General features: G+C 43.5%; 1 protein-coding gene across 5 annotated transcripts in view; it reads left to right on the top strand.

Moving 5' to 3' along the window:
• Positions 1-788: 788 nt before the first annotated feature.
• The window catches only part of ndrg2 (NDRG family member 2), a 51,279-nt gene continuing 35,417 nt past the window's right edge, over positions 789-16,650 (top strand). The window contains exon 1 of one of the 5 annotated variants that reach the window (XM_080742097.1): positions 789-1,000. The gene's annotated coding sequence lies outside the window, so the exon portion shown is untranslated. Of the gene's footprint in view, positions 1,001-15,264; positions 15,477-15,951; positions 16,050-16,373; positions 16,563-16,650 lie in introns of those variants that run through there. The other 4 variants (XM_080742098.1, XM_080742101.1, XM_080742100.1 and 1 more) reach the window with 4 other exon arrangements.

The following is a 16,650-nucleotide window of genomic DNA, read 5'->3' as shown; positions in this document are numbered from 1 at the left end:
TCATAGTGGTGTAAAGTAATTAAGTAGGCCCACATTGTAGCCTACTTTACTTGAGTAGGCCCCATTTCCAATAGCCTACTTTTACTTCTAGGCCTACTCCACTAGCCTACATGGAGGCAAATATCGTACTTTTACTCAACTACAATTATTTGAAAACTTTAGTTACTAGTTACGTTGCAGATATAAATTATAATATTATAAAATATACATAAACATGCACTTAGCCCTATTTTATACCTAGGCTGTTTCTAGATAGCAGATCTACAAGCTCAGAACACATCGGGATGCCATGTGTTGTGAGCTTGTAGTACATCTGCTATTTTCAAACATTTTAGCCTACTTTTACTTTTGGTGCTTTGATTACATTTTGACGCCAATATTTTGTACTTTTACTCAACATTTTTGAATTCCTGACTTTTACTCAAGTAAAGAATGTGAGTACTTTTTCCACCACTGGTAACCAGAACCTTGGAATGCGTGCGTGAAGCAGCTCACACAACACAACAGTGCAGGGACCGTACCAAAACTATAGAGAGGAGGGCCCGCTTAGCATAAAGACAGACGTTTCGACCACCAACCAACTGAACACACTTCGTCGACCGTTTCTAACCAAAGTAGTAATACGTAGGTTTCTGGGAATTTTAATTCTCAACAAAGGCTTGAGGCTTCCTAACAACTTTTTATCGCCCTCCTCCAGTCCTCCCTCCTGAAACTCAGTTGGTCCATCTCATCTCCCCGGGTTTGATTGAACGCTCCATATTCTTTTAAAGAAATTTCCTCCTGCTGGAGAAAGGAGAAAAAACAAGTGGAAATTGGAGACTGGAGAGGATCTGAACAAACGTGGGAAAGCGGGATATATAGGAGCTGCGGGGCAGGTTGTTGGAAAGGAAAATTATTAAGACGAGGAGGAGAAAAAAAAAAGCTCTCATCACGTAGAAGTTTTTCCCCCCGTTTTTCCTCTGAAAGAAAACGAGATTGTTCAGCTGTTGACTGAAGGAGGGTGAGTTGACATTTATTATTGTTCTTGTTGTTTGCACGTTTAGACGGTGCGCACGTTAAAGTCTGCACACAGCCTATTTTAGGAATAGCCTATAAAACATCGACTGTATAAAGCATGGTATAAAGTCGGGGAGTCGACAATTCGTTGTTTTTCATTGTTCATTCTGCAGGAGCCATGCATGCTGCAACGAAATAACGGAAAACGTTGTCATTTCACAACTGGGTGATTTTGAGTCCAAAATCAAATCATCAACGTTTTTGACAGTAGCCTATTTACGGGTGCAGGATGAACCTCTCATATGCAAAGATTTAGGTCCAGTCATTGTTTATAGCCTACCTTTGATTAAAAACAAAACAGCTGCATTTCGGGGAAAAAAATAGTTTGTAAAATAAAACAGCTAGACAAAGGCTTTGTCTTTGTGCGTGTCGGTTTGAGTTTTTACATATAGGATACGGTGTGTTTGTGTGTGGTAGGTTCTAGGTTGCCTATTTGTGTGTGAGAGACATTATTGACGCGCACATGTGGCATCAATGGCCTGTGGTCTTTGTTCCCAGTTGTCCGTCAGTCGCCTCCCAGACGTGACAGCTCCTCTCAGCGTGGAATCACAGCGCTTTTCTTTGACCAAGGGTGAATAGAATAGGCTACTGACACTTGGGACGACGTGAACTTGAGACCAGCTGCGTCAGTTCAGAAAAAGCTAAGGTATGGCAACATGACTGGTGTCTTGCACGCACGCCCTCTATCTTGCCATACCAAATTATTGACGCCTCTTTCTTGAGACCGTCATACATGAACCTGAAACCTCTGTCCGCCCCCTATGGGTCTACCTTCCCCCATCATCATCATTATGATGAATACCAGAACGCTCGCCCCAAATCACACTCGCCTCGCGCGTCTATCCGCCCCCTGCTATTCCTAAATGCAGTGGTTCACAAACGCTGAAATTTGAAGGTTTCTCCTTAACTTTGACAGTGTAGCCTACTTATGGAGGGTGCATTTGGTTCCATCTGTAGGCCTACACTGTCAAAGTTACAGACTCGTACGGGTCAATTTAGACCCCCATAAAAACAAAAAGTGACCTAGAGAGTCACTGCAATCCACTTTGAGAACCACTGCCTAAAAATAACCTCGCATTAAAGCGGTTAAACAGACTTAAACTTAAACCTAACCGTAGTCCTCCTCACTGTCTAAACGGTGGCAAAACCTAACCCTATGCCTAATCTTAACTTAGTTATGTCTAACCTTATCCTCAGTAAAACAAATACAAGAAAGAATACAAGAACCGCCCGGCCCCATGATCCCCATCCACCGAGCCCCATCCACCTAGCAGTTGGTGGAAAAGAAATGAGAGCGAGTGTGAACTGGGTCGAGCGACCTGGACTGGTTACCACTACGATTATATCCCGAGACGAGACCTTCACCGTACCGTCCGGCCCGCTATCTTTTATTGCGGTGTGTTCCAAAAACAAAGATATGTCGGCCTCATTTGTTGTAGGCTAGGCTGCTACTGTGACGACAATTCTGATGGTCAAAGAAGGCATCTTGCAATAAGACGAGACGTTGCTTTGTCTCTGTTTTTGCTGTCGGGGGGTTTTAGAGAGGGAAAAGGCTTTGGGTGGCCAAAGTGTCGGCGCGACTCGTTTAGCGGCGCGCGCACCACCGCCAGCGGTTAATGTGTGTCAATGTCAAACGGGGGTGTGTCTGTTGTGGTGCTGATGGCTCCCATGGTCTCCTGTTCTATTGGCTCTGGTTTGTTGTGGCGTCCAGTATGTGTTTCATCGCTCTGATGTTTGATTTGATTGCTTTAGTGCCCCCCTGCTCTCTCTCCCTCCCTCCCTCCCTCCCTCCCTCCCTCTCTCTCTCCTCTCTCTGTCTCTCTCTTCGCTCTCTCTGTCTCTCTGTCTCTGTCTCTCTCTCCCTCCCTCTCTCTCTTCTCCCCTCTCTCTCACTCTCTCTTCCCTCTCTCTCTGTGTCTTTCTGTCTGTCTCTCTGTGTGTGTGTCTCTCTCTCTCTCTGTCTGTCTGTCTGTCTCTCTCTCTCCCTCCTCTCTCTCCCTCTCTCTGCGTGAAGTGGAGAAACCCTAGGCTACCGATAACACACACACACAAACACACACACACACACACACACACACACACACACACACACACACACACACACACACACACACACACACACACACACACACACACACACCCCTACACATTTGCTCTTAAATGTAAGTTGAGATATGGACACACACACACACACACACACACACACACACACACACACACACACACACACACACACACACACACACACACACACACACACACACACACACACACACACACACATAGCAGTATCAAGTACTACTCATATAGTAGCCTTTATATATTGGAAATGCCAGTGGGTGTTCCCCTATAGTAGCTGTGTGTCGTGTCCATAATGTGAGGCTGACATTTGCCCAGGCAGTTGGTAGGTTACACAGTCCAACAAAATAAAATCCAGTGTAGAAATGGGCTTTATGGCTTTACTTTTTCACTCCCAAGGTACACCAGTGGTATATTGCCTATTATACTGTGACAGTCTACCGTTAATATTGTGAATGTATTTAATGGAGACTTAAAAATACCAATTGGTATTGTATTTTATATCATTTTTATAGTTGATTGGTCACCTTTACAACGAGGTACAGCTTGTGAGGATTGAGCATTTGTGGAAAGAGTCAAAATATATTTTACACGCATACTTATATTATTCTCTTACCAAGGCCGAGCTATTGCCAGGATCATTCCATATGAGTATGTGAGGCTCTCACAGAGGGTTCATGTCTTACTTGCCTCTTACTTTATTTTTAATTCAATCATGTTTAATTGTTGTATAGCAGTCATAACAACAACTTTTTCCCACGCAATAATGTTCTCTTAATTAGGTTTCACAGATGTTGTGTTGCGCAACCAGCAGTGATCAGCATTGGGTCGACTGCATAGTGCGGCTGTAATGATGGTCCCAGACCGGCAATGAAATATCCACCCCAAACATTCTAAAATAATGTAAATGTTCAGCTTCAAACAGAGTCAGACAGAGGGAGTGAGAGAGCATAGCGCTTTACATTAACATTCAACTGTTGTGATATCATCTTGAAAGCGAGTGGAATGATGTGCTTAAATTTTAAGTACTGTTATGTTCAGAGTTGTTCTCAAGTCAAGTGAGGCTGCATTGAGCACAAGTCAAAATCCTTACTCAAACGATAGATCTGTTAAATCAAACAACCACACAACAAGCTCACTCAAGACTCGTGACAAGATTAATTCGTCATGGCAATGGATATTATTTTTGTTGACCTAGACTGTGCGTGTATCTCCACCACCACCACCACCTGTCAGGACTATTTTTGTTCTGTGGGTGATCCAGTTTTTTCCTTCACCCCCCTTCTGTGTGTTGACAATGTAATTTGGATTAAGCCAGGATTCTGACGTGTAAGTGTAATATAGACCCATTGAATTGTGGAGGGTTTTTGGATTCACATCACATGCATCTGTCCCAGTCCATAAATAAAGAGCGGGATGATGAGGATGGCTTCCCTCTGGCCTGATGCTGCCAGCAGCTCACTGGGTGTTTGTGTTGGGTCACACTGGCCTGTAGTACTAGTAGCCTCCCTGGGGATCAAAATGTTGACATCATTAAACTGTGGTGGCTGGGAGCGTTTCAGTTGCAGCCTGCTTCTGTTTGAGCTTTTGAGCAAATGTCCACAGTCCAGTAGCAAAGCACTGACAAAGAGTATGTATAAAGCAAAGAGTATGACTAGACGGTCTAGACCAGTGGCTTTGAGACCCAAAAATGTCTCCCAGGATCCAAACTAGTGAAAATAGCCAATCTACAAGCCACAAGCTTGTAGATCTGCTATTTTCACTACTACTTAAATGTATTTTCTTTCCCCTAATTTGTAGAATTTCTTTGATTTAAAAAAAAATATTTGTTTTTTTTTTACGAATGGGTCCCAGTGTTTGGGAAACAGTGGACTAGACTATCAGGAGTATCAAACTAAATAGCAGGTGAAAGCGCAATGTATATCTTGTGATTTATGAGGATGCAACATAACACGACTAACACTATACAGGGACATTTTTATCTAAGGAGCAAGTCAAGTGCCTCGGGTGTACGTTGTCAGCAGAGCGCAGGGTGATATGGAAAATATTCTGTATCATGATAAACATGGAGAATTATTATAATCTATATCTGCTCATGAGATCAAAATAAATTATCTTGTTTATGATCAGCATATTGGACCTCATGCTAAAGGGAAGTGTATCAAGCAGGAAACTGTCATTGTGAACTTTTACATATACATTTTCTCAGTTTCAGTTGTTTCAAAGATCATTCTTTGAGTATATTTACTGCTTTTCCCCCCTAGTTTTATCATTCATTAAGTCAATTCAATTGTATATCACAATATCATGATCTAGAAAGGAAAAACACAATATAGTGACGCTAAATGGAAGATAAATGGAACAGAAATGCACCCATTCTTAACAGTGTTAGCCCTATGTTCTACTCAGGAGGTACACTTTGGCTTGGTACTTATGGCATGTTTTGGGACCCAAATGTGATTCCCATGAGGTCACATGTTTAATTGTCTTTGTGCTGCCCATCTTGTTGCTGTGGTGTTGCTATTGACTGGGCTGACCCCATTACTGTGTTGTTGCACAGTCACTGGATATTGTCTTTGTTCTTTTGCTATGCTGTTTTTCTGAATGTCATTGTTGTCTGAAAACAGTACACTGCATCTGAGCAACTGTGACTAGGCCGGGCTGTCACGACTCACGATTATGACATTTTACATGACGATTAATTGTCACTCAAATTATTGTAATTACATTTTTGTTGTTGATCGACAATTACATTTCTGTTTGGCTTTTAGGCTTTGAAGTTGCACATGGCAGATACGATACATAACCTAAATAAACAATGAAATTACTCTGACATGTTTTACTTAAAGGAGTAGTTCACCCCAAAAACCTAACCCTTTTCTATTGATTAGTCACGCCATGGAGAGTAGAGTTCAATAATATTTTTTGGTTTTTGTCACATTCCTAAGACAAAAAGTTGATTCGAGTAAATTTACCCCCATTGATTCCGGATGGTGACCCGTTTCGAAACGAACTCTACTCTCCATGGCGTGACTAATCAATAGAAAAAAAGTCATTTTGGGGGTGAACTACTCCTTTAATAAAGAACATCGCAACGTGTTGTGAGCTTGTACATCTACTAATTCCACTATTGTTTGAATGTATAAACATTTTTCAAATAATTGCGATTAAGTCAAATAATTGTGACAGGCCTAACCGTGACAGTTCTGCGTGGGGCTGGACTTCATTTACAGGCAGAGCCAACTCAAACATAGGTAGAGCTGTGGAACACGTTTGCTTATCAGATGCTGTGACTTTTCTAATGAACGTTCATTGACTTGGAGAACAGAAAGTCTAGTTTTTGGAGCGGTGCCTCAGCGCTCCAATGCTTGACAGAGAGTGTGTATGTCTCTATGTCTGTCTCTATCTAGCTATCTATCTATGTTTAGAGTATGGCCTCAACAGCTGCAATACCGCTGGGTGACCTATAGGGATGTGGTTATTGTGATAAAAAAAACACTCACAATAATCATATCGTGGAGATTTCAATTTATTGTGAAATTATCCTTAGTCATGCACTGGGATCAATTCACCCTTTATTTGCTGAGCTGCATATCTGGTACCACTTAAACCCTCTATAATGTGTAAAACAGACCTGGAAATAACATACTTGATACAGTCTCTTTTTTTCACTCTCTACCAAATCTCTTTTGCGACGCGTTGTGCGCTTGTAGATCTGCTATTTTTGGCAGATGTTCCGCCCCAGGATAATGGATGTTGGGGATGGGGATATTTTGATTAACGCGATAATATCGTAAATCACCATTTCTTTTTGGTCACAATAATTGTGAGATGAAATTTTCATATTGTCCCATCCTTAGTGACCTACCTCCAAGTGGCACTGTTGAGCAGCCTAAAGGCCATTCACACTGACTATAACAAGTGGCCACCAAAGGCACTTCTCACTTAACACCGGAACAGTCTGTGCATATTCAAGTGTTTTGGCGAGTATATTGTAGCAAATATGAGAGGGAAAATGTTACAAAAGTACTAAGTAGAACAACACTCGGTTCCACATTGACACAGACCATGAAAATGCAAATATACCTTTATCTAAGTATGGCTACTCCAGGTTTTCCATGACACGCCCGGTTTTTCAAACGTTATCTGCTATGAGAGTGATGTTTCATAACACCTTGACTAAAAGGCCTTACTGTACATCTCCTGCATATTACACGTTGTCCTACTCACTGAAGCGTAAACATGTGCTAAGCACTTCCACAGATGCTTAAACGCTCGGGGTCTGCCAGGAAAGCGTGCTGAAGCGCAGTCATGCTCTCACCTTCAGTATTGGCTCTGCCAATATTAGCATTTACTCCCGCTTTGTTTGCCAACCCATCTGAGTGTTGACTATATGTCGATATGCCTTTGCTAGGTGGGTGATTTCTATACAGTAGCATGGAATAGTGTTTGAAGTAACAGGTGCACTGATGGTTTTATTTCACCTAGGCGATAGAGGATGTTGTAACTTGTTCCTATGAGATGTTCCGAAACCATTTAGCAACCTGCACATATTATTATAGCCATGCACTTGATTAAACATTGTGCTATTACAGACTGTCAATTTGGAAGTTTTGCTTATTTTTGCCCCATCTGTACTTTAGCCACTCAAATGTCTGAATTCTTCCACTGATATAAACCTTTGTTTTATCTTATTGCAATAACTCAATAGCAGTATTCTATACTAGGTATTTGACCTCCCCAAGAGATGTGTAGTAAGTGCTACGCAGTACAATCTTGCTAAAGTTATTGAATCCTACAGCAGATGGAGGTGTATAATGCATACTATACCGGTACATACACCATCCTCTGCAGACCTGTTGTTTTGGATGACTCAGATGTTGATTAAACCGTGACCAGAGATGTAGAACGCATTCTCTACTACTCCACTATACTACGAAGAGTAGAGTTACAAGATATTTGTGGGGCCTTTTCTGCCTTTATTGATAGATGAACAGTATTCTGACACGCAACAGAGGTCGTCGGGATCTGGACTCGAACCCGCAACCCGCTGTCCGGCTGGATTAACAGCCTAGGTGCCCAGACGGATGAGCCAGCCATCCGGGCCATGGTTATTTGCACTGTTATTTTGGCGTTCTTCGTAGTGAACGCAGACGTTTTGACCAGCTAGTCTAGTGTTTGACATTTTCAAATGCCAAGTAATTTAATATGTCCCCCAGGACTGTGTGAGGGTGCTGATGGCGTTATGGTGTTGATGGTGTTAACCCAATGATGCTTTGGTCTGTGGGTGTAATTGCCTCTTTAGTGTTTGTTTACTGTGCGGAGTGAAGGTTTCCACTTCATTTAGCGGGAATTAGCACAGTGGCGGTGTCCAGTCTTTCGAGAGGCCAAAAGAGGAAAAACATGCCGTGTGTGAACCATTTTGGGACACAGCGACAAAATGTGCCTGGAAATACCTGTAAGAAAGTTATCATTAAACACACTGCAGAGAATGTCAAGCGATAGAAATAACTGACCTAGCTTATGCAACAGACGGATATAACAGTCTGACTAATAGAGCACAATCATAATAATAAACAGTTTGAGAATGGGAGGGGAACTGCTTTGATCATGTGATATTTGACCAACTTGCACATATGACAAAGTTGGCAAAGAAGGAAACAGAGTTTTTTTCCCGTTGTATCCCACGATTTTTGTAACCTATCTTTTCACGCAGTGTCAATTGTAATGTAATCCTGGGCACCGCACTACAACCTGCCAACCTGGGGAGAGCAACGGACTGACCTCATGCTTCCTTCTATGCATGAGGAGTCCAAGCCACGTCTTTTCACCTGACAGGGGGGAGGTTCCCCGGTTGGATGTAGCGCGTGGAAGGAACACGTTATTCCAACCAGTTCCTTTCCCCTCCATCAGGCGCCCCGGCTGTCCAGGGGTTGGCAGTATAGAGTCCAGGATTACTGAATTGTTTTTCGTGAGGGTACCTACACTAAGGGGACACGGGGTGAACATGCAAACTCCACACAGAAAGTTCGTATCATTTTAAATGTTTATTGCAAGTTGTCTCATGTCTCATTCCGGGGTGCCTATCCCGAAGTAGTCCGGGACATTTAATAAAATTAATTATTTAATCGGAGGCCTCAACGAAGCCCCGGTCTAAACGTCCATCCATGGTCCGGGCCAACACTCGGCCATACACGGGCCGTAGTCCGTGTATGGCCGTGTATGGTGCATCGCGCCGCCCACTCCAATAATAAATCACATCTTTAGAGAGGATTTTCTCCGGATTGTGTTCCCAGACCCAAAGAGAAAGTTTTTTGCTACTGAAATAGCTTTAGATCGGGCTTCTAAAGGGGTTAGCATTTTGGCTACGTGTCAGCTAGTTTCTCCTCTCGTCCCACATAGCATTGGCTGGAGTGAAATCCCAAGGCACTCGGGACAGTGTCGACGGAAGCTAGAGCGAAGGTCTATAGAGAGATTTCTGGCACTCTAGCGGCCACTTGTGGCCCGGGGCACTGTATGAGTTAACCATTGTATCTTTGTGTGTATATATTATCTACCACTCTCACATCCCACTTACTGTCGGTGGGCAGTTAGTAACACTTTAGTAACAACTTTAACAAGTCAAACAACAAGTGAAAATAATGCATCGCTGCAAAATCCCATTATTCAAGATTCAAGAGGTTTTAATATGTGCAATGACATTCTGGTGTGGCATATATTCTCAGCGAACAAATAAAGGTTCCAATAAAGGAGCTTTACTCAGTTTTAATTTTACGTAAAACAGACCCTTATAGGTACAGTTAAGGTTCAGATTTAAATTAATGCAAATGTTGCTGTGTGTGCCACTATGTACATGATATAGCACCATGGACAGCGGTCAGCTGCAAAAAGGTTAAGATTTGCTTGGTGATCCTTTTCCATGGTTTCATGTCGTTTTCTGAGTAATCATTATTTATCGGAGCTGTCAAGCTGCACACTCTGACATTAAGTTGTGAATATCCGGACTTTGGTGCATATCTGATCATAATTGTGTGAAAGCACAGATTGAAAACAAGACAGAGGTGTGCAGAGTTGCTTTAGCACCCTCTTGTGGACATAATTGCAGACAGAGCGATATAGATAAAGAGGCAAAGGCAAACGGACAGCCTCATTTGAACAGTTTTGCATCACTTTGCGGCCCAGCTGATACCTCCTTTGTATAGTGTGTTGTTTCTAAAGCAAAAAGTTGAGAGGCCTAACTCAGACTTCCCCAGGGCTGCCTCTTGGCTACTGTGTGAGGTTCCTCTACGTACCGTGTAGAGTCCTTATAGGTCTGTGTCTGTGCCTCAGTGTGTGTGTGTGTGTGTGTGTGTGTGTGTGTGTGTGTGCGGGGTTCGCTCACTCGTCTGCCCGATGGCCCGGGGCCCGCCGCAGATAGGGCTGGCTAACACAATGCCCCGTCTGTTCCCACACGTCCACACAGCACCCTATTTATAGACAATGCATTGCCCAAACTCCATTCATATTCCTAAGCGTGCGTGCATTTGGGCACTCGAAAGGGTTTGCTAACCTGGGAGCAAAAGAATCTCTGTTGCAGCTGGAGCTTTTCTGCATTAAGACAGTGGTTCTCAACCTTTTCAGGCCGCGACCCCCAACATACTCATATTTGAACCTCGGACCCCACATCCTGCGAGCACTAAGAGTTGAGGCATTACATTTTGTATAACATGGTTCTATTGTGAGAATAGCAGATCTACATGCTCACAACGCCTCGGCTATTTTCACAATTTCTGCCTCTAATATTTGACAATTTGGCAAGGTATTACATTTTAGAGGCTTAAATTGTCACTTAAAGGCCCTGTTCAGGGAATTAAGCTATTTCTTTATAGAAACATTTTTCAAGTAGAATGACTATTTCTGAACCACTGTTAAAAAAATTGGAACTTTATATTGCAGCATTGTGATATAAGACTGCTTTACGTTTTTTAATCATAACTGGGGTGTCATATTTTAATGCTTGTCACCGTGGTGCGCAAAACTGCGCATCACGGTGATAGCTATTAATTAATTACTTTTGATAGGCTACTGAAAGCCTATGAGATCAGTTACTAGGCAGATTCATCCCTTCTTCCTGCTAGCCTGGTCGCTAATGTCCACTGTTGTTGTTGCTGCTGCTCCTGCAGTGCTCTCTCCCCACCAACCCCCCCCCCCCGGCCGCCGCCCCCCCCCTCACCGCCCCCACCGCCCCCACCACCACACGCACACGCACGCGAGTGCAATAAGTGCGTGTTTAGCTGCTGCTAGCCTGCTAGCATTCCCTCTCAGTAGCTCCATTAGGTCCGTGTGTGTGTGTGTGTGTGTGTGTGCGCGCGCGCGTGTGTGTCTGCACGTCCTGTGATGACGGAAACACTGAGGAGTGATATTTTACTTGAGTAAAAGTATCACTACTACTGCAAAAGTTTTCAAATGCATCAAATATTTTGAAAATAGCAGATCTACAAGCTTGACACATTGTGAGCTTTTTTCTTTTATTTATTTTTTATTTGGAAATAAATATATAGCCTACTCAAGTCAAAGTACCTCAAAATGATACTTAATTAGAGTACTTGAGTAAATGTACTTAGTTACTTTTTTGAGTAAAAGTACTTTTTTAACACCCCTGAAAACGGAAGCAGATACTTCCATGAGTGGGTGTGGCTTCATGCTGTACATGGGCCACGCCCCTACAGCCCTTGGCAGAAAGGCCAGAAAAATATGTATTGGATTTCACACATTTTTTAAACATAATTTTTCAAAAATTTAGATTTTTTCATCATTCAAATTTTGTCTGTTGGTTAATAATACATTACTCTGTTGTGTGACAAACTGGGAATACCCTTGTTATCATCTTTATTTGACTGAACTCCCCCTTTAAGAAATGTGCAGATCTATACACTTAAACCTTATGTTGGTTTGTTTACTGTTGAGTGAGAAAACAATGTTTCAAATTAAGTTAATCATCTGGGGACCCCCCTGGGGGTCTCTCGACCCACAGGTTGAGAACTACTGCATTAAGGTGCTCGGAGACCACTCATGTGCGGGAAAGCCTCCTAATTTGGGCTTTGAATGTGTGGCCAAGTGTCACGAGAATGTGTGCAGCTCATCACAAAATGAGTGTCTTTTAAGAGTTGTGAGTTTAATGCGAGGGATGTTAAGTGTTTAAGGAGCTAGGGAGGAATGTTCTGGACAGTGTCTGTGTTACAACACACTGTTATGTAATCCAGAATGTTTGTCCATGAGAGAAGAAAATATGTTAGTTGGTGTGGGTCGAGTGTTTCATCTCAATGAGTTTTTGGCAACAGGTTTGCCTCATGCATAGATTATGTAAATAGTAACCACTTAAGCTCCAGATAAATCAGTGTATGCAAAATAATAAAAATAGCCGATCTACAAGCTCACAGCACATCGTGATTCGTTGTGATCTGCAATCCTGTTTCATTTAATCACTATAGAGATATAAAAAAGAGATAAAATCGGTAGGAGCAGTCCCCGAGCACCTGGTGGCGCTATAACAGGCCCATGTGGAAAATCTGGGCCAGAGGTTCTGCTCTGGCACCCAGGGAGTGTGCGTGCACAGTTTCGCTGCCATTGTGCCAACGGTGCCAGAGATGGACGGACAGACACGTGGACGGACACGCAGATGGACACGCGGTCGGACGGACAGACAGGGTGCAAAACATAGTTTCGCCCCATGCCTTTCGGCCAGGCGGAGACAGTGATGAACTGTGGTTCCTCTGGTTTGGTAATTGTGCCATAACAATCAGCACGCTGATAAGGGGAAACAGGCCAGTGGTTTGATGGCATGATATGGGCACGGAGGGATCTCACATGGTTCTTACCTTTCTTTAATTATTCTGCATTAACAAAAAGTTTTCTGTGTTTTCTGTGAGAGTTAATAAATGGTTCCCATTTATCACCCAACAGCAGTTCTTTGGTTTGAACATTCAGTTACCATATTTATTCATTGTCAAAAACCGAGTGGCTAAATGTTTGTTTGAAATAGTCACTACAGAGCTGACTGATTTGTTTGAGCCTGATACCCATTCTGACTTCTGAGTATTCAAACCGTCTACAATCTGTAATTATTTAGAGTATACAGTAATCTGAGGATGACGATGGCTCACTCACATAATCTCACCCCATTTCTTCAAAGTAACTAGTAACTGAAGTTTTCAAATATTTTTTGCAGAAAATTATAATATTTGGACTCGAGATGTAGTGGAGTAGAAGTAAATGTATGTGTATTTGAGTACAGTACTCAGTACTTTACACCACTGCCGTAGACAGTCCGAGTTCCCTCTGGGAGTCATGCTGCCTAATAAACACATTTTATCAGAGACCTGTCAGCTCAGAGATAGCTTTAGTATTCGCGCCATGAGCTAAAACATAATCTGTCACTTAGGTTAATTCGAATCACCATGACAAAAGTATGCAAATGAAAAACGATAAAAATAACTGTGTGGGTGGGGGTGGGGGGGGGGGGGGGGGGGGGGGGGCCGTGCCCCCTCAGTGGGAATGTGATGACACGCGTAATCAACGTAGATACTGATTTAATGGTATTACCTTTTAATGGTTCCACATTAATCCTGCCAACCTGCTCAGTGGTCAACAACAGTAGCAGACCGACTGTATTAACAATTCATACCAAAACATAACATGTCAATGTTTTAGCTCATTGTTCATTATTGAAGTATACATTTTATCATGCATTGTGCAGAAAAGCTAACGGTGAGGCTGGTGTGTGTGTGTGTGTGTGTGTGTGTGTGTGTGTGTGTGTGTGTGTGTGTGTGTGTGTGTGTGTGTGTGTGTGTGTGTGTGTTTATGTTGGTCCATGCTTGTGTTTATCTGTTCATGTTAGTGTACTGTGTGTTGTGTACACTTGCATGGCCTGTGTGCCTATATGCTACAACACAGTGAACTGAATCGAAGCGATGGAGTAATGTCCTTTGTACATCTCTACAGTATATACTGTGTTAAAGAAATTATCCATGCACTTTCATGCTGCACTCTCACGGCCGGACTACACCAGAAAACGCGTGCGAAAAGCCCCTGGCTACACCAAGGAGGGGGTATATGTGCGGGAGACCAAAACGCATATGCGTATGTAAAAAATAGAACCGATCCTATTTTTGCAGCATGCGTATCCGTGGTTCGCGCTATCCGTGAGCCTGGTGTAGCCGGCTTGATATACATTGGATCTATCCAAAACGCGCATACGCGCGCACGCCCGGCATGTGCAGTTGCGCACGCATACGCACTGACCGGCACAAAACGGCTAGGTGTAGCCCGGCCGTCATACATTCACACACTCGGACTAACATATGACACTCACGTGTTTGAAACACAGCACATAGTATTTGTATAGCTCTGGTCCAAACGTCAGGAGTTCTCCTTAACGCTATCCTATGTCACTGGCAATGACATCGCTATGAAAGGCAAAATGGAATTTTCTATTGTCAATGGAATTTTGGAGGGCGGTGTGGAGTAGCTAAAACCTCTGGTGAAATATTTTTCACTGGCAGACTACACATGTTACAACCGATTGTATACTTCGTCATAGGATGGGGCCACGCGTCGAAAATATCAGATCTACAAGCTTACAACACGCCAATGGCGCTACGCGTTGTAAGCTTGTAGATCTGCTATTTTCGCCACGCAGTACCTAAAGATGGGGAGCGGAGATGTGACGCAGTGGAGTTGTTCTCAACGCACATGTCACGTGACACGGTTTGGCTGACGAGACTGTCAAGATTTCATAAAACCGCATCAAACCGTAAAACCGGGAAATTTTGCAACCCTATTGAGATTACAGAATAATGTATTGACGCCACCCAAGGTCCTGGGCCTTTAATAGGAACAGCAGGGAACTTAAGTTAACCCCTTGGTTTCCACATGCCATTCCCCACACCACACCGCCTGCTTGCGCCGTCTGCCAAAGGGAGCTCAGTGAAGTGGGGCCTAAAAGGGGGGCAATCTTGGCCCCACTCCCTGGGTGGTGTGAGGGCAGGCCAACCAGGGCCAACTAGGGCCAACCCGGCGACGTGTAACTCTGCTTGCTACTGATTGGCACTGGTCATGATGTGTTTTTTCGGTAGACTAAAGTGAGGACTGTATTTTCTCTATCCCAGGACTTAAGGACACGTATATATTTTGCTGTGATTTTTGTTCATATTTATATATATATTTTGGACTGGTTTTGCTGTGATTTGTTAACATTTGCTGTTAATAAACAGTTATTAACAACATCCATTGGGTTCCACTTTTACACTCTGGGTTTTACAGATCTGTGAGGGTCCATTTGCACAGGACACGCACACGCACAGGTGATTTGCATTAGTGTCTGTACAGGATAATTGGCCACTTGTCGGCATTACATTGTTAGGCAGTCTCTGCCTGCTACGCATTGCTTTGGATGTGACAGGGGCTACTATTGAGCTATGGAAACAGGAGGTATTTTGGGTGCTGGCCTGGGCCGCGCGAGGCTGTGTGAGGCCATACGGTGCGGTGCGGTGGGGGTGCTGGACTGCTGTAGTCCTGTATATGGAAACTCAACATTAGTGTGCACTGCAGCCAATATACAGTTTATGTCTGGACTTGGCCTGTGTGTTTGCACATACACATATCCCCATATGTTGTACTCAAGCAGGCAGTATATAAAATGGTTATTGAAACGGTCTAGGGTCGGATCTGTTTTTTTTTTCACAAGAGAGCCTGGCGTCTGAGCGGCGGCGAGAGGAACTCAGTCGGTACTTGAAAATAGAGGCACGTTTGAGAACAAAAAAATCCTCTGCAGAGAGAAAAAGAAGCTGTCCGAGAGGAGCTGACATCACGATAGGAGGGAGATAATAGGGAATTTTATGAGAACGGAGAGAAAATTGTTCCGGGGAGGAGGTGAGGTGAGTGAGACTGAGGAGGTCTAACTGAGCACTGGAGGGCTAGAAGAGTGGAGGGGGTCCTCAATGTGACCAGGAGAGAGAATACAGGCTTCTTTGATTTATTTATTTTTCAAACTGGGTTGTTTTTTCAGTGAGTCATGGTGATCTACGCCTCAGAGAGAGCGATAAATGGGGGGAGAGAGAGAGAGAGAGAGAGAGAGAGAGAGAGAGAGAGAGCGCGAGAGAGAGATGCAGTGAGAAAACAAGCAAGAACCTTGGCACCTCTCTACATCTCCATGGCTGCTGGTGTTATGTGTTGTTTTCTTCCAGACGTCGGTTCCTTGTCCTTCTCTTCTCCCTCCTTCATTCTGTCTGTGTTCCTCTTTTATAAAGGCCCAGGCAGTAGCAAACAAACTTTGCAACAAACCCATCAGGCTCCAATCTGGCTGCGGCAGGGAACAGGTGCCAAGGAGATTCTACTGCAAAGTTCTCAGCGTTCATTTAACTCTGATGGTCCCCGGGGGGGTCTCAGAGGTGAATGAACACACTAAGTATTTTACTGTGCACAATAATAGCCTAATAACGGCTGTCGTGGCCCATGTGTTTAGCATGTTTTACATGC

This window comes from Nannobrachium achirus (assembly GCF_963921795.1).
Source record: "Nannobrachium achirus genome assembly, chromosome: 14".
Classification (NCBI taxonomy): domain Eukaryota; kingdom Metazoa; phylum Chordata; class Actinopteri; order Myctophiformes; family Myctophidae; genus Nannobrachium; species Nannobrachium achirus.
This window is presented reverse-complemented; position numbering and strand designations above follow the sequence as displayed.